Here is a 21,926-nt window from a genome sequence, read left to right as displayed (position 1 = left end):
AAAAGAAAAATGGAGGCGGGGGTTAAAGAGCAAGCAAATTCTGGCTTTTATTACACAAGCACGAAAACAAATTCCTTTGGAAAAGAGTGACTTCTCCGGAGGACTTCCAGACCACTGAGGTAGAGTCCGAACGGGAGATAACCAATCTGCCCCTATAGTCCTGGAGACTTCTCAATCTGGGGTTCGGAAGCAAAGGGACCTCCCCTGTGAGTCCTGCAGTCTCCTCCTTCGCAGACGCAGTGCGGGGAGGCGGCAGAGGGTACACCTGTCCCGGAGTTCCAGACGCGGGGACGCATCCCGGGGGCGCGGGGTAGGGAGGCCATCCCGGGACTTCCTCGCGAGCGTAAAGTGCACTAGGGGACGGTCCTGGTGGAGTCTGTAAACACTCGACTGACACTCGTTCATTTCTCCAAGCAGAAACTCCATCTTGGGCGGGGACCTGCAGGAGGCACCCTCGGGGCGGCGTCTCAAGCCCGGGGCACCGGGAAGTAGCGGAGCCTCACCACGGGTTCCAGGTCCACTCGCAGGACTTGGCGCGCCTTGCATCGCGCCGCCGCCAGGCTGCGCTCGCCCCACACGTCGCCGCCGACGCGGATGGTGAGGAAGGTGGTCAGCGTCGGGGTGGATGCCCTCCAGGTCTCCTCCAGGGTGCGGCCCCCGAAGCAGGGCTCGGGCGCCGAGAGCTTCTCCAGGCAGGACTCCTCGGGGGCCGCCGGCGGCGGCAGCAGCGGTGGCGGTGACGGTGGAGGCGGCGGGGGCAGCCAGGGCCACCTCCTGCCCGCGGCGGTCGCCCAGGCTCCGCGGCGCCTCCTCCTGGCGTCCGCGCGCGGGGCCGGCCCGGCGCGTCAGGCCGCGGGCGGTAGGGGTTCCGGGGGTCAGGCACCAGGGCTCGGCAGGAGGCTTAGCCGTGGACGTCCTTGCTGCGCAGGATGTGCGGGGAGAAGTGGTGCTTGAGGCTGCGGAGGAAGCTCCAGAGCTCCGCATCGAGCTCATGAACTCCGTGCTGCGGGGCATGAACAGCTTGAAGGCATGGCCTTGGTACTGTCGGCCAGCGACAGTTGCTACCGGGAGCACACCACCTTCTCCTCCCGCGCCTCCAGCCCGGCCCCTCCTCCCGCTCTAAAGCCGCCGCCCTAGGCAGCCGCAGCCAGGGGCCGGCGCCAGCGCCTCTTCACGCTGCGCCGCATCAGAGGCCACTCCAGGCCGCCAGCGCTCGCCTGGTCTCGCTGTCGCCGCCGAGCCCGCCCGAGTCTGGCTTGGCTCCGCTGTGGTGGCCGCTGCTGGTGTCTCCAGCCCGGCGCGTCTCTCGCTACTTTTCTCGCCTCCCCCTTTTTTTTTTTTTTTTTTTTGGTACCAGGGCTTGAACTCGGGGCACTTGACCTCTGACCTACATACCCAACCCTATTTTGTTATTTTATTTAGATACAGGGTCTCACTAAGTTGCTCAGTCCCTTGCTTTTGCTGAGGCTGGCTTGGAACCCGCAGTCCTCCTGTCTCAGCCTCCCCAGCCTTGATGATACGGATAAATAGCTGAGAGTCTCACCTATTTCTGATTTTATTATTTGCAAGTAAAAAATGTATTGTCATATAACCCATATATTCCTTTATAGTGACCTATATTCTCTTATTGCTTTATGTTATTACTTTAAAATAACAACCTATATTCATTCAGTTTTGACCTTATGATGCTCTTTTAAAATACTATACAAATCTCAAGAGACAAAAATTTTATAAAGGACAATTTAAAAATCAGACTTATCAAATAAACATCAATAATTACCTATTGCTATTAGTTATAAGAGTAGAAGAAAAAGTAGGTATCAAAAATTAGATCATGTAATGGAAATCTTCTAAAAATTCATTAAAAGGGAAGAGATTATCCAGAAAAAATAAATGTAAAGGTACACCTTATTTTGAGACTAATCCTTGAATGCCACCTAGTGACAAAAATAAAAATTTTCTTGAAAATATTTGATGTCGGGCTGGGGATGTGGCTCAAGCGGTAGTGCGCTCTCCTGGAATGCATCCTCAGCACCACATACCAACAAAGATGTTGTGTCCGCCGAGAACTAAAAATAAATATTAAAAAAAATTCTCTCTCTCTCTCTCTCTCTCTCTCTCTCTCTCTCTCTCCTCTCTCACTCTTTAAAAAAAAATATTTGATGTCGCCTAGTGGCTATCTGAAAAAGGAGCCTTTCATAAAACAAGTATTTTTTCCATACTCCCTCTTTTTGAAATTTATTCATTTATCTCCATAATCATAACAAATCACTGAAAACCCTGTGTATAATTTAAGGTACAATGGATATGGTAACAAATAGTATGGTCCCTGACCTCACTTCTCTAGTCATGGAGGTGAGACATGTATAAGTAATTAAGATGACAAATAGAAGCCCAACATCCACAGAGTCTAGCAAATACTGGATACTCAAAAATATAACATGTAAAAGTGACATTAGAGTATAGTGTAATAAAATTAATTCTTCCTTAACAATAATAAAATCAACTCCAATGGTAATTCAGAAGTCAGACTCAAGTGTCACTTAATATTTATCTATTTAAACTTTAGTCTTTAAGGTTATCTTATTTATTTTTACCATATGTGTTTTTAAAAAAAACTAGTTAAAACCATTCATATGGTTTCTATCAACTTTATATAGTTTTTAGAAACTAAATAAGCAAATATAATCATGAGTATAATTTTTAATTATATATATATATATATATATATATATATATATATATATATATATAATCTGCTTAAGTAGGGCTACATATGAAGGGATCATCAGAAAATAGTGATACTATATTGCTTACCAACTTGGAACAGGCACTTATTGAATTTTCACAATGAGAGCATCTATATTTCATAAAAAAGAAAATTGGGCCTTTCTAAGTGAAGTGAGTAGAGTAATAGCTTCCTAGGGCAGAAGGCCTATGTTGAGGAGTAATGAGAATCAGAGGTGGGAAGGGTAATCAGACTGTGGAGGTTTTAACTCAAGAGCCAGTATATGTACAACATCCTGAAGAGACAAGAACTCTGTGTACACAAAGAATGTATATGTTAGGATATAGAATAATTAACAAAGTTATAAAGTATGGAATATAGGGATTAGAACAGAGTATACACTGAGCAACATGAATACATTTTAATTAGCCTGAAATACATATATCAGTGTTTCTCACAGTGCAAAATTAAGTGGCTCTTTATAGGAAAGGGATTTATTACTTCTCAACTTTAGCATTATGGAGTCATCCCCATTAGGCATCAATCAGCAAAGATGTCTCATAAAATGTTTGCATTAAATTATACTTCATAAAATATTTTCTCCAATTTTTCTAAATTCATGGTCAAAATTGATATTCATGAAATCAAATATATTAATAAAGGCAACATTACTATCCTAACATAATCTTTATGTTGATTAGTGATATTTTAGAGTCTTGTGAAGATTTTTTTTGCAGTCTAAGGACTTACAAATCCATTATCTTAAGAATGCAGCACAGATTTATGTTATAAACCAATTTCACACTTGATGTGTACAGATGACTAAGTTTAATTTCACATTCAACTATAATTTAAAGGAGTTTGTTTCATTAACAGGAAAATTTACTGTAACAGGGAGCTCTTCCAGTAAACCAAGATATGAGCAAGTTTAGCAATGGCTATACTTCATTATAGTAACTAAAAATTTTCAATCTATATGTTTCATTATTTAAATGCCCTTTATATCACTAAATGGAATTGTGCTCAGAGTGTGTTGACATTTCTGAAAATGACATTTCTAGCAAGTACTTTAATTAATATGAGATGAACTTAAGGGCTATTTTTATACGCAGGGCTAGATCACACAGTTTCACTGGTGCTACTTTTTTGTTCCCAGGAAAGAGTTCCCTGAGGACAAGAGCATTGTTTTACTTACTTTGTGTCTTCTGCATAATAACATCAACACATTGTGACTACCACTTACAAAAACTATCAAGAACCAATTCTAGGTGTGCTAAGATTTAGTATTCCTTGACATGCTCTTTAAGCTAAATTTTAGAAAAACAGGATTATTTTTTCTTTTTTACTGTAAATGTTAAAAGAAATTATGGCTACCATTTTGGAAAATGTTTAGTTCAGGTTTTAGAAGAAAAGAAGGGACAATCTTAATGTAGGGTAATGTATTTTTTTAAGTTATTACATTTTTAATAAGATTACAGAAGTCTTAAGCAACAATGAAAAGATCTTGGTTAGAGCTAAATAGACCACAGTTTGAATATTTTTTCTAAAAATTATAACTTAGTGACCTTAGGCAGTTACATGTCTCTCTGAGTATAATATCTACTTAGCAGCTCTGACAGAATAAGAGAATGTACATGAAGCACCAGGCAGTCTCAAGCCTATGCTACTATTACCATCACTTTACAGTAATAGATTTTATCCCATTATAAACACTCTTGGGCCAAACAAGAGTGTTTATAATGGGATACTTACACCATGTAATCAGGATAGGCAATGGGGACCAAAATTGAGCTATGATAATATTTTCTTTGGAGTCAAATTTTATTTTCTAATCTTTTTTTGTTGTCCTGTAATTTTGTTCAGGTAAACCAGTGCTCTTCATGCTTTTTTTTTTTTTACTTTCAAACTTATCTTCCAAAACTTATCTATCCTCTGAACTCAGACTAAGTTTATTATCATCATGAAAAAAGCCTTTTTTGATAGCCCCAGGTCAAACATATTTTCTCCTTCTACTAAGTACTTCTATGAAAGTTGTCATTTTCTTTCCATGTCTTTTTTTCTCCTTTTGGACTATATGCTTCTTAACAGAAGAAGTACATAATGTAGAGTGTGTCTTTCATTCTCTATAAAGAGTCTTGTAAATAACCTGAATAGAATTTTTATAGGCTGTTTAAGAAGTACACCAGATAGACTTGCACACAATAAGTAATATTTGATTGTAAATATGATTGTGAATATTTCATTCATTTATTCAATATTTACATCTTAGCTAAATTACCTAAATTATTTGAGTTAACTTTAAAAAAAAAGGATACTGAGGTAGGAAAGCGTTGAATACTTGTGCAGTCATTAAAAATGTCATGAAAACATTGCACTTAATTTTGAACATTCATTTGAAAGTTTGATATATATATATACTCTAAATTGTAAAAATGTTATTTTCTTTACCAGTTGAGATGTTACCTATGCTTTCCAGGTCCATTATTTAAATCCTATTATTAAAGTCTCCCCCCACATACTCCCACATGCCTACACACACACACACATTTGAAATAAAACATTTTACTCTTGCTCAATTTAGGCAATCACATTTTACATAACAAAGATAATCAAATGACCTAATAAAGACAAGAAAGCTTCATAAACCTTAGAAAAACTTCATACAAATATTAATCATCAATTAAGCACTAAACATATCAGTTATTGCTATTTCTGTTTCCCTGATTTGTAAACTTTGGATTGTATTTCTGATCTATAGCAAAACCTCATAGATTGCAAGTGTGGTCATTTAACAATGAGTTCCTGTCAGTATAGTTGTCTACATTTATACTGCTGTGAGTTAATCAACAATATTGCCCCCCCACCACCCCAGCCTCTTTTGTCTTATGACTATATAGCATAATCTGTATTCCTAAATACTACAAAGCAAAAACCAACTCAACCTTTATCGTTATTCTTAAAGCTGACAATTCTATCCCAACTTTTGACTGATCAGATCTTACCTCTGCATTTAGGTTATCTGCAAGACTTTCCAGAAACTGACTCTCAATTGGGTTTTGTTCAGTGAGCAGAGTGAGGTAATGGCTGAGTTTATCATGTGTTGTTATAATGACTCCTTCCCCATATTTGTCAAATTGTGATTGTCCAGCTTGGCCAAATATCTGCATGACATCTAAAATTCCAAGGTCAATAAAGGAGCCTTTTTATGCAGCATATATTTGTGTTCCCTAGATAAGGAAAAGTTAATAAAAATTTACATAAATATACATAAATATAATCCTGAAGAGCTGAATACTGAAATTGGGCAAATACAGTAAGATCTCAAAAGTGTACTTTAACTAATCCCTTCATCATCTCTGATAGTTACATTTTTACAATATAAACTGAATTTTATTGGAGAAAATATTTTTTCTCTTATATAAATTAACATTCAAAGAAACAGCCAAATCACAATATTTTTTCTAAATAAATCAATCCACAGGTTTGTTTTAACACTCACACAAATCTGTATCAAAAGAAGGTAAGCTCCTACCTTAATAATAACAGCGTGAGCAGGGAGATTGAAACCCCAGGCTAATGTAGCTGTACAGACTCCAGGTAGTGTCATCAATCCCCATCTATACTACCAGAAACAACAGCACAAACATCCCCGTTTCTGCTTAAAGCCTCCTATATTTCAAGTTTGCCAAACTAATGTTTCTTCTCTTTTTTTAAAGAGAGAGAGAGAGAGAGAGAGAGAGAGAGAGAGAGAGAGAGAATTATTTATTTATTTATTTATTTATTTTTAGTCATACATGATAGCAGAATGTATTTTGACATATAATACATACATGCAATGCACATACATCAATCATATTGTCTATACTATTCTGCTGTCCTTCCTATCCTCATTACTCCTCCCCTCCTCTCACATCCCTTTCTCTCTTTCTAATGTAATGTGACACACTTTTTTTTCTTTTTGTCATTACAACATCATATATGTATTCTGTATAATAATGAGGTTCTCCTTCCATTTTTCATGCAACTCCCCTTTACCCTCTTTTTCCCTCCCACCTCTCTTCCCTATTTAATGGTAGCCTTCTTCTCATGCTCTTCCTCCCTGTCCCATTTTGAGTCACCCGCCTTATATCAGAAAAGACATTTGGCATTTGTTTTTTAGGGATTGTCTAACTTCACTTAGCATAATCTGCTCTAATGCCATCCATTTGCCTGCAAATGCCATGGTCTTGTTATTTTTTAGTGCCGAGTAATATTCCATTATATATAAATGCCCCATTTTTTAATCCATTCATCTATTGAAGGGCATCTAGGTTGGTTCCACATTCTAGCTATTATTTATGAATTGTGCTGCTATAAACATTGATGTGGCTGTGTCCCTGTAGTATGCTCTTTTAAGGTCTTTTGGGTATAGTCCAAGAAGGGCAATAGCTGGGTCAAATGGTGGTTCCATTCCCAGCTTTCCAAGGAATCTCCATACTGCTTTCCAAATTGGCTGCACCAATTTGCAGTCCCACTAGCAATGTATGAGTGTACCTCCCCCCCCCTGCATCCTCGCCAGCACTTATTGTTGTTTGACTTCATAATGGCTGCCATTTTTATTGGAGTGAGATGGTATCTTAGAGTAGTTTTAATTTGTATTTCTCTGATTGCTAGAGATGGTGAGCATTTTTTCATGTATTTGTTGATTGATTGTATATCCTCTTCTGAGAAGTTTCTGTTCAAGTCCTTGGCCCATTTGTTGATTGGGTTATTAGCTTCTTTGTTGTTTAACTTTTTAAGTTCTTTGTATATTCTAGAGATTAGAGCTCTATCTGATGTTTGAGGAGTAAAAATTTGTTCCCAGGATGTAGGCTCCCTATTCACCTCACATATTATTTCTCTTGCTGAGAAAAAACTTTTTAGTTTGAATTCATCCCATTTGTTGATTCTTGGTTTTAACTCTTGTGCTATAGGAGTCTTATTAAGAAATTTGGGGCCTGCCCCCATGTGATGAAGATTAGGGCCAACTTTATCTTCTATTAGACGCAGTGTCTCTGGTCTGATTCATAGCTCCTTGATCCATTTGAGTTCACTTTTGCGCATGGTGAGAGAGTGGGATTCAATTTCATTTTGTTGCATATGGATTTCCAGTTCTCGAAGCACCATTTGTTGAAGATGTTATCCTTTCTCCATTGCATTGTTTTAGCACCTTTGTCAAATATAAGATAGTTGTAATTTTGTGGATTGGTCTCTGTGTCCTCTATTCTGTATCATTGGTCCACCTGCCTGTTTTGGTACCAGTACCATGCTGTTTTTGTTACTATTGCTCTATAGTATAGTTTAAAATCTGGAATCGCGATACCACCAATTTCACTCTTCCTGCTTAGAATTACTTTAGCTATTCTGGGTCTCTTATTTTTCCAGATGAATTTCATGATTGATTTTTCTATTTCTGCAAGGAATGTCATTGGGATTTTGATGGGAGTTGCATTGAATCTGTAAATTGCTTTTGATAATATGGCCATCTTAATACTATTAATTCTACCAATCCATGAGCAAGGTAAATCCTTCCATCTTCTAAGGTCTTCTTCTATTTCTTTCTTCATGGTTCTGTAGTATTCATTGTATAGATCTTTCACCTCTTTTGTTAGAGCCCACTTTTTGTCCTTAATTATACCTAAAGATCACAATTTTTCTATTTTCTTTCGATTTATCAGCTGTATTACAGTAATACCCTTCTCCTACCCAACTTGGCCTTTATTCTTACTCTTTCTCTAGCTTAGATAGCAGTGCCTAGTGAAAAACTTTGGGTTTTTCAACTGGTTTTTAAAAACTCTATCTACACTAGACTAGGGATGGAGTCAAGTGGCATAAGACTTGCCTAGGGTGTGGGAAAACCTGGGTTCTATCCCCAGCATGGCAAAAAAAAAGATTTAACCCTAAAAATTATATTTACACTTAAGCACCTTGGTGAACTATAAACTTTCAAAAAAATCATCCATAACTGATTTATGAAAGAGGCATATAAAATTGTACTGAGCAAGATAATGGTTTTATCTTGGATGAACTTAAGTTATGATGGAAGAGGCTGAGACTTTCACAAAATCTATAAGTTAAAATGTATTTTTCTGTACTGATAGAAAGATACACTACAAATTATTTTTCTCATGTCTTAGTTTTTTATTCCACACTTTCACAAGCATTTTAAATTTCTTTTCTTTATAATTCTTCAAAACAAAAAAGAATACTGGATAAGAGATGAAGGGGTTAAAGATGTAAGTAAGCTATAAAACAATGCAATATACTCTAGAGCAAAGTATAATCAATACAGAAATATGGCAGCTTTAGTGACAAAAATCTGTAACATAAAGAGACTTGGACAAGAGGACAAGCTGGTTTCTAATCTGCTATGTATGAAAATACAGGTCACTTGATTTAAAAAAACATTAAAATAAATTTTATAACAACAAATTATAAAACATCAAATTGATAAATATTTTAATTCCTAGTTTTTAGTTTGAAACATATTAAAATATTGGGGTTCTATGTTTATTTTGCCATCCTTATTGTTCTACCTACTAGGTTCCCAAAACTTTGCAGAATTTTGCTTCCTCATCTCAACAAAAAAATTTAGGAATGATTTAAGATTTAAATGTAGAAAACAAACTTTAAATCTATCAGAAGAAAAATACAGGAGTTCATAAACTTGGTATGCACTAGGAATTCCAAGAAAACATAATAAAACAAAAAAAGGTACAAACCATAAAGGAGTTGACAAATTTGACTACCTTACAATTAGTCTGCATGGCAAGATCAGATGGAGTTGGCTCATTTCATCTTATTCTTGCTTATTACATTTAAAAACTCTAGAGAAAATGGATGAATTGGACATCAGGAAGCTCTAAAAAGTGGAAATGAAGTAGGACTATATGAAGACCTCAGGACTCCAGAAAAGAACTGGCAGTGAGTAGCTGGCTTTGCTTTCTTTGCTGCCTATATATCCCAGACTGGCAAAGCAGCTTACAGCTCAGAATGTCAATGAAGTGGTACTCCCTCCTGAAACAATCCAAAAAATATAGAGAAACAACAATAACAAGATGAGACTGCTCTCTGTATACAAAGGCAAAGAGAGGACAAACCCAATAAACACAATCTGTGTGACAAGAGCCAAAAACCATAAGAGAAAACAGTGGTCCTTCCCCAACTGTGTGCAGACACTGGCACAGTGGGGTAGGAATAGGTACAGAGTCCTAACCACTGTCTCACTTAGGTAGTAACGAGTAACAAGATTTAAACACAAACTAGACTTTGATAATAAAACTAATACTGAAAAGATCCCACAATCAACTTAAAATAATGTTTACCAAGAATCAGGAAAATCTCAACTCAGAAGAAACACACAGTAGATGCCAATATGAGAGACAAAGATTTTGGAAAAATATGACAAGACTTTTAAAATACAAAGACAAAAGGTATAAAAAGTTCTTCAAGGATCCTTCAAACACCCTTGAAACAAATGAGAAAATAAAATATCTCATCAAAGAAACACAAATATAAAAAAATAGAAATTTAGAATTGAAAAATTCAATAATCTAAATTAAAAACTCATTAGAAGTGCTCAAGAGCAAAATGTAGGTAATAGAAGAAACAATGAACTAAAAAAGAGATTAATACAGGGCTGAATCTAGCTCAGTGGCAAAGTGTCTGCATCACATTCACTTAGCCCTGGGTTTGAGCCCCAGTTCCAAAAGACAAAAAAAAAAATAACCCCACCAAGAAAAAATAGAAAAATAAAAAAGAGAACAATAGAAATTATCCAAACTGAACAACAGAGAAAAAAAGAAATCTCTCGATCCTGTGAGACAACATTAAAAGATCTAATAGTCTGGTCAATGAATTCAGTAAGGAAAGAAGAGAGGGTGATGAATTCAAGAAATAAAGGCTCAACCTTTCCCAAATCTGACAAAAGAAAAATTCACAGAAAAACAATCTGATAAAATCAACAGATTCCAGAAGCTGAGGAAACACCAAACATGGTAAGCACAAAGAAATCTATAATAAGGCACACCATACATAAACTTCTAGAAACTGACGGCAAAGAAAGGATCTTAAAAGCAGCCCAACAGAAACAACATATTACACATGAAAGAACAACAACTTTAATGGGTTGGGTTTCTCCTTAGAAACTATTAAGTCTCGAAAACAGTGGCAGTGCATTTATCAAGGCTTGAAAGAAAAGACTGACAATTCACAAACCTATTTCCAGAAAAAGAAAGTCCTTCAGGAATGAAGATGAAATAAAGACATTCTCAGATTTTATGCAGAAAGGTAGCAATAGTAAGTCATTCATACAATATACAAATATCCAGCTACAACTGCAACCTGAACACATGTAATATTAATCCAACTCCATTTGCCCTAAGTACCATATATACATATTCTCAGAGAAGTAATCAATTGACTCTATACTAAGAAAAAACCCTTGAGAGACAAGGAAATGAAAGCAGTGTGACATGAACCTCGAGTGTGACCTGAGTTTATAAGCACCAATGCCACCCATACCCTCACAACCAAGGTTGATGGAGCTCTCTCTAGCAGAGTAATACAAAATAAATTGGAGGTTCACTTACCTGTTGCTCAGGCACCTAAGAGATTGAACATAATCACCTTCCATTCCCAATCAAAACAGAAAAAAAATCAAAACCTTAAATAACTCAGTTCTACAACAATGAAAACAACAAAAGCTGTGGAGATCAACAGCACCAATGCCAAGAAAGCAAATATAAAAAGAGAAGAAAAATTTCAAAACTCAGCAAATGTCTTGCTTTGACACAGAGGACAGGAGAAATCATTATTCTAAAGTATATGACCAGTGTTTTATAACTTCAAAATTAATAGTAGAGAACAATTAAATATAAGAAAGGATCCTTATCCTTATATAACATGAATCTGAAAAGTTATATCCATGTTTTTAGCAATGACAAATTACTGAATTTTTTCAAATTTGATCAAAATTACTTTTTGGCTGAACACCAAAAAAGTATTTGTTGTCTGTATTAACTATTTCTCCTGATTATAAATCTTAGAATTATATGATTATGTCTCATAAAAAATTGTATATTCAAGTCTCAATAAAATCATAATTGCTGCTAGACCTGATGGTCCCTCTTGAACCACAAAATAGATCACATCTCATATTACATTTAATTTATACAAGATTCCTAACAAGCTAGGTAGTTGGACTTAATTCAATAAGCAATAAAGAACCAATGAAAGTCTAGGAGCAAGGAAATGATATGATCAGAGCAGCATGACAGAAAATTTGCAAATGAGATTAATTTGCCATCTCATGTTTACAAGAAAAAAGGAGGGAGGGGGGTAATTGTATCCACACTGATCAAATCAGAGGAAAATTTAAAATATATTTAATTTAGTTAAATATTGGGAAACTTACCAAAAAATATAAAATAAAAATAATTTTAAAAGCTAATAAAATTAGAAAATTGAAAAAAGTAGGAAAAACCTGGTTAAAAATAAAACTTGAATGTGAGTTTTTTCCCACATGCTTTGCTTTACTTCCTGCTTTGTTCCTTCTATAGTCCAATCCAAAAGGCCATGATAGCAGTCTTTCCATCTGTTAGAATCTTCGAGATGGACAGATGGAAAGGATAGAGGTTATTGACTATGTAGTTTCAGTTCATCAATGTTTTCTTCACTTTTTTTCCTCACTTAATAGATACTGGAGATGATGAAATAGAGAAAGCTCTATTAAGACTGCTGAAAACAGAAGAGTTGCTTGACTTGTACTGGAGCTACAGGCTGAGATAGATTGGATTATTGGCCCTGGTCTGCCCCCTCCCTTGGAGCACCTGCAGGGTGCCTCCCACTAAAGGTGGAGGGTCCTCCCTGTCTCATGACTTGGAACTCACCCAAGACACATGCTTTGGATTTAGAAATATGACAACGTAGAGGCCTGAAATGTGTTTGCTGTATACCTCTGTCATGATCATTAAAAAAATAAAAGTTCCAGAAAGAGGACCATGGATTTTTTGTTCAGGAATCCCAGCTGAAAAATTTGCAGCCCAAATCAGAGCTTCCCAGTTACACCTGAGCCTGGAGCTTCCTGATTGTGATACCTCAATGCATGTGTTCCCTTGAGGGACTTTGAGACATTGTGGCTCTTTATTACACAATATTATGGAGGCAATGGCTAACATGCACACAGGCCACAGTGATGCATTCATTAACTGGACATCTTATGTAATTTTTGTGTTTTAGTTAGTGAATTACTGCTCTAAATTAAGAGTCACAACAAGGGGGGTGACAGTTTATCTACACCCTCAGTGGTGTGCCTGTGAGTTAAGTTTCCTCGCCCTGAACCTCCCCTTCCAACTTCCCACTTCCCACATCCCACATCACCTCTCCTATCTGCCAACTCAATACAGGGCACATGGAGCCCAACCCACACAGTGCGAAGTTTAGCAGCCAGTGGGAATATCTGACCCAAGAAGAACAAATCAGAGGCTGTGTTAAGTGTCTTTCTAAAGAGTAGAAAATGATGAAGAGGTGGGGAAGTTCTGTCCTCGGATCTGAGAGCTCTGAAACCATGAGCCAGAATAGAAACCTTCCTCCCTTAAGTTGTTTATGTCAGGTATTTTGGTCACAGCAACTAAAACATGACTAATAGAATCGCTTCTATTCCCTTATACTTTTAAACTGCTATGTCAAACTTTAAAATCTCATTGTAGAGTTTTTGGTCTTTTTTAAATCTCAAACTATAACAGATTTCATTTACGTGAAAATGCATACACATGTTCATCCATAAAAATTAATGAATACCACTTTTATAGGATCTCAAAGGTAAAATGTCTTCTGAGAAAATCTTTAACTCATGTGACAGAATAAAAACTTTTTAAAGTGTTCTGTGCATTAATTACCTTCAGAAATTCTATTTCAGCAAACTTAGAAGGCTTCTCTTAGAAGTTTCAAACAAGGAAAATTTAGATTTGCTTCTAGTGTACTGCCTACCATAGAGTCAGCACTTGCTGTATGCCTCCTGGAGGATTTAAAAGCTGATTGGCCCACTGCACTATACATTTTATTGTTATACACACACAAATAAAGAGCAGCAGAGAAGAGCTGGAGTAAACCGCCAACTGGTAAAACCATCTCAAGTAATGAAAATCCTAAGAATAAACCCTGGGTGAAGAGAAAACTAGCAGGAGGAAAAAAACTAAATGTCAAAAGTAAAGAAACAAACAATAAAGAAATTTATTATTTTTTAAAAAGGTGTTTTCACATGGGATGCTGTTTTTTAACCTAATTCTCATTGCTGAAGCCTCTGAACTAAAATTTTTAGTGGAAAAACTGTATGACAAAAATCATATACATTTTTTAAAATATTTCACTTTGAAGAAATCTTTCAATGGCTAAAAAAAGTGTACTCTCCTGATAGAAATAAAAAATGGTGCAGAATCAGATACAACACCTTTGTGCTTATGCAAAACATGAAGTTAGACTCAGAGTCATGGAAAAGACCAGATTAGTTTAAAATGTTTATTGACTACTTTGAAGTAGCATGGTTGACTTTTGGTCCAATACGTTCTTACTCTTTCTCAATATGTTCTTGTGCCTACCTCACTATCAGTAGGATGGCATCAATGGATGATTTTTTTTTTTTTTGGATTGGGGATTGAACGCAAGGGAACTTAACCACCAAACGATATTCCCAGCAGTTTCTCCTTTTTATAGAGACAGGGTCTCACTAAATTGGTTAGGGGCCCACTGACTTTGAACTTACAATCCCTATGAGCCATGAGATTATGGTCATGTGCCACTGCACCTGGCAGCAAACACATTTTCTTAATTTTTTTTTTGAGAGAGAGAGAGAGAGAATTTTAATATTTATTTTTTAGTTTTCGGCGGACACAACATTTTTGTCTGTATGTGGTGCCGAGGATCGAACCCGGGCCACATACATGCCAGGCGAGCACGCTACCAATTGAGCCACATCTACAGCCCCAGCAAACACATTTTTAAAAAAGAAAAAAAAAACAAGGGTGCTGGGCTTGTGGATCAGCGGTGGAGCACTCTTCTCACAGGTTCGAGGCCCTGGGTTCGATTCTCAGCACCACATAAAAATAATAAATAAAATAAAGTTGTTGTGTCCAACTACAACTACAAAAAAATAAATATTTAATTAAAAAAATGAAGCATCTCTTATCACTTATCCTGGTGTTTCCAAGGCAAAATCAGGAACTCACTTTTCCTGATGTTATGGTTGAAATATATTTTTATGCATGCTTGCAGAATTAAAATTTCAATTTAAGGAGTGTATATCAGCAGTTTTGATAAAAAAGAAGTTTCCAGAATTAATTATTCAAAGAGCAAAAACTGTTATTTCTTGAATTATTCAGGATTTTGTTCTGGGTAGTTTTAAATGTTCTTATTGAAGAAGAGTATTAAGGGATGAATTAATCTGTTCAACAAGAATTCATTGATCTTTCACTATATCTCAGGCCTTTGCATGCTGCTTATAATATAAAATTCAACCAGAGCCAATTCTAAGTGTTCAGATTTACTATCTTGTAGTACTCATCATAATTCTAGTACAGGTTGCAGTAGTAGAAATCTATCTAGATTCATTAGGAAAACACACACACACACACACACACACACACACACACACAGGCAATAAAAGACTAATCCTTTGGACTTAATCAAAATATAAAACTTTTTTGCATCAAATAAAAACATTAAATAAATGAAAAAAACCCTACAGAATGGGAAAATAAATTTGTAAATCATGTGTTGAACAGGGACTTATATTCAGGCTCCATAAAAAATTCTCACAATTCAAGGATGAAAAGTAAATAACCCAATTTAGAAAGATGGAAAGAATGTGAACAGACTTTTCTCCAAAGAGGACATATGAATGGATAAAGAACACATGAAAGATGTTCAAACCATTAGTTAATAAGGATCTGAACATCAAAATCAATGAATGAATAGTTATAATCCAAAAAATAGATCATAGCAATGTTGGAGAGGATTTGAGAAACCTGAAAGCCCCTCATCCGTGATGATGTGGTGGTTTCTAACAGGCTTACGCATCAGACTCATTGGGCAGAGTTTGCAACATACACATTCACAGACCAAAGCCCCAGAGAACCTCACTTACCAGGGCCCCCTGTAGGTGGCCAGGGCCTGGGCAAGTGTGTAGGGATGGCCACGGGTGTCAGGAAGACCCCAGTCCTGCGAGTTGAGCTCCTCAGAGGCCCAGGTGAAACAGGATAGGAGAGGCTCCCTGGTGGCCATGCCTTTGGGTACTAAAGGTTCCTCAGCAAGGGACATGTCAGAAGTACTAAAGCTGCCTCACCAAATGCCACTCAATTTTAAGATAAAGAAGGCTGCTGTGAAAATGTCTTGCTATACTTACAATTTAGAATCACCAAAAGGGATTCCAACATAACAATCAAACCTTCCTTCCTTTGGCTTTAAGAGTTGCTAAATCACTAATGCCTCAGGGAAAACATTGTACTTTATCATTAAATAGTATAATGTTGCCATTTCTTAAGTGATGATATATTTTTTTAAAAATTCTAAATGTTAACTCACTTTCCTCTAAAGATGCTGAGAGGTACCTGTGAATGTAAGCCACACAGGAAGTCATTCAACGCATATAAGGGATAAATGCCATCGCTGACAATTCACCTGATGCTGACAAACCCACGCTGTTTGTGTAGGAATTTACATGTCAGCTCACTTTACCAACAACTATTTTCTTTTATCTTTGATTTGCCGCCTTCTGGAATCTGTATCTGAGTACTTAATTATCCCCTAGTTTCTACAAACTATTCCATCTTGTATCAGCTAGGATTATCTGGCCCCTCCTGCTACATATTTACATTCATTAACTGGATTATTAAGCAAATACTGATAGATTACCAACAATGCACAATTCACTGAGATAAGTGCTCCTGAACACACAGAGAGAAAATAAGGGTCAACATGAGCAGCTCAGTGAATGTAATAAAAACCACTGCAAGGTAAGAACCCTATGACAGGGTAGACCTTATGGTATTAAAAAAAATCTTAAAAAATAGGTCAGAGGGCTTTTTCAATTCATGTTGATAGATTAAGTAGCTAAATCTTATTTCATTTAATTTACTTGTATTGAAATCCATGGCTCCTTATAATAGCATCTCCCTTTCTGAGTTTTTGCAAAGACTATTTTCAGTAATCTGGTGTGGAATACTGTCAGGCTCATGGCTCTACATAATCCATTGGTGCTTCATTACTTGGTAAACAGGAACATTTGCTTTTCACCAAACATCTGGAATTCTGCAAATTTCTGTGTTATGCATCTCTATATCACAATGAATTCCACTTTTATATACTATTATAATGCACCAATTAAAAATAATAAATAAATAGAAGAAAAAGAATAGAGTCGAGGAAGAAGAACAGGGAAGGTGTGGGTAAGAAAAGGGAAGCATTGGGTGGTTGAAATCATACAAATTATATGCATTTATGAATACATCAAAATGAACCCCACAGGTAGGTATAACTATAATACACACACACACACACACACATTTTTCACACACATACAAATATGACTATATGTGACCATATGTATACATTCTTTCCACTAAGAAACCCTTTACAACTAAGATGAAACATATGAAACAATAAAACATTGTGTATGTGTGTATGTATATGTGTGTGTGTGTGTATATATATATATATATATATATATATATATATATATATATATATATATATATATAACAAAACATTGGGAGAAGACTGTAGCCATCACTTCCTCTATAAGACTCACAGACCACGAGGTGATAACACAGGCAGTCACAACAAATTTTAGTGTTGGTCAGGTTGCTACAATTATTTCATCTGATACTTCTAAATAAAATTAGTTTCAGTCCAGAATTAAGTTGTAAGTTCATATCTCTGATGGTCTGGGTTAGTAGGGAACTGTGAGTAAAACAGATTTTTCTAACATTCCCCTCTATTACAGATGCACCACTTATTCTAATTTGTTGAAAGAAGAAAAAATAGTTTAAAATCCAAGGTGTATCGTGCTCATTATTTTCTATCCCATTTTTCACCTTTACCTGGCTGCTGTTGGAAAGGAATTTCTAAACAGGGTTGCTTCTTGCTCACTATCGAGTTCTAAAAGAAGGCATGAGTGCTGCATGATACTCATGAGTTGAAATCTTGGCTTTGTCCCTTTCACTTGTTTGATTATGAAAAATTAGTTAGCTTCCCTGGGCCCCTATTTATACATCAGTAAATGTGAGATGATTAAAGTACCTACCAAGTTTTCTTGGTATATTTAAATGAGATAAGGGATATCAGCACTAGAGGTCCAGGAGATCCTGGACCTCTAGTGCTGCTTAAGGAGCTGCCGTTGCTCCAGTGTTACTGAGTAGCACACTGCTCAGGGGCACAGCACACACAGGTAGACCGAGAACACAGTTAAGGAAATACAGCACACAGGGATACCTGACAATCTTTTCTAGAAATCCAGTCCATATTCTAATCTCTACATCTCTTTTTGGATAAAATATGCAGCAGTTGGTGAAATTAAGATTAATCAACATAAAAAGTAAATAATGGGGAAAACATTCCTCATGCTATCTTGCTTGAAACTACATCATGGGCATTCTGATTTGAAGTATGAATTATTATTACTTAACTAAAAATAGATTTAATCCGAATCTTTCTTTACACTTTATTGAAAATAAAAACAAAAAAAAACAAAAAAAAAAGAAAATAAAAACATATCATCTTGGTAAATTTATAGAAAAAAATTAAATTATTCATACATTGAGCTCTTTCCTGTTTTGTTCTTTTGTGTATTTTCTAAATCTTATACAATAAAAAGCTCATATTTTGGAAAAAAGGAAACCAATATAATTATTTTAAAAAGTAAAGCAACCAGGTATGAATCTTTGAAAAAATATTTGGCTAAATGAAAATCCATGAGAGTAAAGACTCCAAGCGCTTGACCCTAGATTAAAAGCACCAGTTTTCTACTTGTTGTAGCTGATGATGTTCATCAAGATAGAATTTCTCGAAGTCTCTTTCCCCGTCTGTAAATGTGAATGTGATCTGCATTTTCTTTTCCCCTGGACCACTGCAAGGATACAAAAGCACTCACTTGGGAGCCAGTCCAGGCTGCCGTGTCAGTGCCATGAGCACCAGCACTTCACAGAAGTACCACACTCGTCACTGACAACACAACACGTGTGGGTCACCTGCTGCTCATTAGAAAGAGACCATTTACTACCTGGGTGACCACAGGATCCTAATTCATCAAGAGTCGTCCCTGATTCCTGGCGTATGTCTCAGAGAGTTCTGAAGTTAAAATGACATCCTGTAGCAGTCTTTATGAAGGGATCTCCTTTGGCAAAGCAGGCCTGGTGACCTTTAGCAGACTGTGTCATTACTGTTGATTTCTCTTCCACTGACCTATCATTTTTAAATAAGGCCTTTTATTGTCACGCACTTCCTGTCATGACATCTAGCACATGCTCAGGAGCCTCTCTGGTGTCAGGCTCAGCCCTGGGTACTCCAGATTCACAAGACATGAAGGACAAGGTGACCCACTGTGACAAAGGGGTTCAGCAGGGTGGATGGTGTTGGTGCCACCCCTTTCTCAGAAGGCTTTCCTTCAGGGACCCCAACAAAACAACTCCCCAGGTACCCCCATCCTTCTCCATTACATCACTGTGCTTGGTTTTATTCATAAAAATGTTCACTATCTGTAACAATCCAATTTACACATGTGTTTGATTATCTCCATCTCTCCCCACGACTGACATTCCCAAAAGGGACACATGATGCATCTAATCACTCCTAGATTCACAGCCCTGGGACAAGGTCTAGAAAGCCGAGTTTCTTTTTCACTCTTTACCTAAGAAATGAACTGCGAGAACAGCTATTTCTGTGTTGCTCTGCTAGCAGGTATGGGAGGCAGCGTGACATCACATGAGTTCCTCAGCTGCTGGGAATGTATATGGGACACCTCTCTGAGTTTCAGGGCTCTGAGCAGCTCAGAAAACTTCTAATCTCAATGCAAATACTTCTATTTCTATACCAAAGATTAGAATTTCTTTGGAAGCTATTGAGCAGCTTTTACCCCATCACTATTCTTCATTTATCTGCTTCCTCTATGCCAAGTTTATCATCATTGACGGTTTCTGATTTATGATGACTTATGATTTTTCAACTTTATGATGCTACAACAGTTGTACACATTCAATACAAAACACACCTTGAATTTTGAGTTTTGATCTTTCCTCTGGCTAGTGATAAGTGGCAAGATATTCTCTGGACACTGGGCAGTGGCAGCAAACTGCAGCTCACAGCCAGCCACATGATCTCCCTGTGTCTCAGTTCCAGCCCAACTCAGTCATGATCACTGGCAGTATAGCCAGCCCAGGGTCTCATACAATGAGTTATTCCAGAGACCTAGAGGAAGCCAGATCCATCAGCACACTTGGTAATGAGTCCATAGTCAGTGAACATCACGGGGACCATTATCTCAGCACCTGCCCCACAGATCAAACTCCTAGAGACACAACAATCCCCTCGGGCACAAGATAGCACCTGTACCCCTAGAGACCCTGGGAATAGGCCTGCCAACTATGGTCTGTTGTCACCACATGACCTGGATCAAACCCCACTCAATTGTGATCCTATGGGTGATTCCGTTAGCCCAGAGACTAAACGGAAACCTGTACTTGCAGAAAACAATCTTTAAAGACTGAGAGGAGGGCATGATCCTTCAAATGCACAGAAACCAATGCAAGGCTACATGCATAATGAAAAATCACACAACCATGAGACCACCAAAAGAAACTCAAAACTCCAATCACTGACTACAAAGAAATGGAAATAAACAAATTAACCAAAAAAGAATTCAAAATAAATATCTTAAAGAAGCTCAATGAAATGCAAGATGACACAGATAAATAACTAAATAAAATCAGGAAAACAATGAATTAACAAAATTAGAAGTTTTATAAAAAAGCTGATATCATAAATAGGAAAAAATACAGAAACCCTGAAGCTGGAGAATATAATGGCAGAACAGAAAAATTCAATAGAGAGTTTCAATAGTAGACTCATCGTTCTGCCAGACGGGAACCGAACCGTAGAACAGCTGGAAGACAGTAGAGGGGACCCTCCACAACACCTGGAAGACAGTAGAGGGGAATCCTGCACAACATCGGCTTAGGCAAGCATTCCATTTCTTATCTCTCTTCTTTTCTTTCCAACAAAAGGACAGGCAAAGGGGATGCATGGAGCTAAAAAGGTCTGCAGTTTGCAAACCCTATGTCTGATAAGGGCTAACAGACACACAGGGAACTTCAACAACTCAACAGCAAGAGAAATAAACCAACTGAAAAATAAGCAAAGACCCTAAACAGACTGTTCTCAAAAGAAGACATACAAATGGTCAACAGATAGATATGAAAAAAATGTTTATCATCACTAATAATCAGTGACATGCAGAGAAAAATCACAGTGAGATATCATCTCACACGTTGGCTTGGCTACTACCAAAAAGACAAAACATATTGGTGGGGTGTGGCTGGGCAGGATCTCTTGTGTGCAATTTGGTGAATGTAAATTAATATAACCATTATTGAAAACGGTATGGGGGTTCCTCAGACCACTAGAGGTAGAATTGCCATAGGACCCAACAATCCCTCTTCTGTTTATACGTTTTTTCACAATAGCTAAGATAGGGAAGCAATCTGAATGTCCATCAGCAGATCAAGAAAACGTAGTGAATAAAGATACACAGTTGAAACCTGTTCCCTGTGACATGGATGAATGTACAGACACTATGCTGAATGAAATAAGCCAGTCCAAAGACAAATACTACATGGTCTCATTTATGTGAGGACTCTAAAGAGTTGAACTCACATAAGTAGAGAGTAGAGGCCAGAGGTGGGCAGTGGGTGTGGACAGGGAGAAGGTAGATTCTTACCAAGAGAACAAGGTGGCCTAAGGCTGTAGTGGTCTACTGCACAGAGAGTGACTGTAACAAACAGAAACACACTGTGTATTCCAAATTGTTAAAAGTGTAGGTTTAAAACATTTTTACCACAATAAAATAAGTATGTGGGGTGACAGATATATTAATTGGTCTGATTTAATCAGTCCACACTGTAAATATATGTCA

General features: G+C 37.2%; 1 pseudogene; it reads right to left on the bottom strand.

Annotated features, from left to right (window-relative positions):
• Window positions 1-467: 467 nt before the first annotated feature.
• LOC144374200 (coiled-coil domain-containing protein 71L-like) lies at window positions 468-1,316 on the bottom strand (annotated as a pseudogene).
• Window positions 1,317-21,926: the final 20,610 nt, after the last annotated feature.

Source organism: Ictidomys tridecemlineatus, unplaced genomic scaffold (genome assembly GCF_052094955.1).
Source record: "Ictidomys tridecemlineatus isolate mIctTri1 unplaced genomic scaffold, mIctTri1.hap1 Scaffold_61, whole genome shotgun sequence".
NCBI classification, from domain to species: Eukaryota; Metazoa; Chordata; class Mammalia; order Rodentia; family Sciuridae; genus Ictidomys; species Ictidomys tridecemlineatus.
This window is presented reverse-complemented; position numbering and strand designations above follow the sequence as displayed.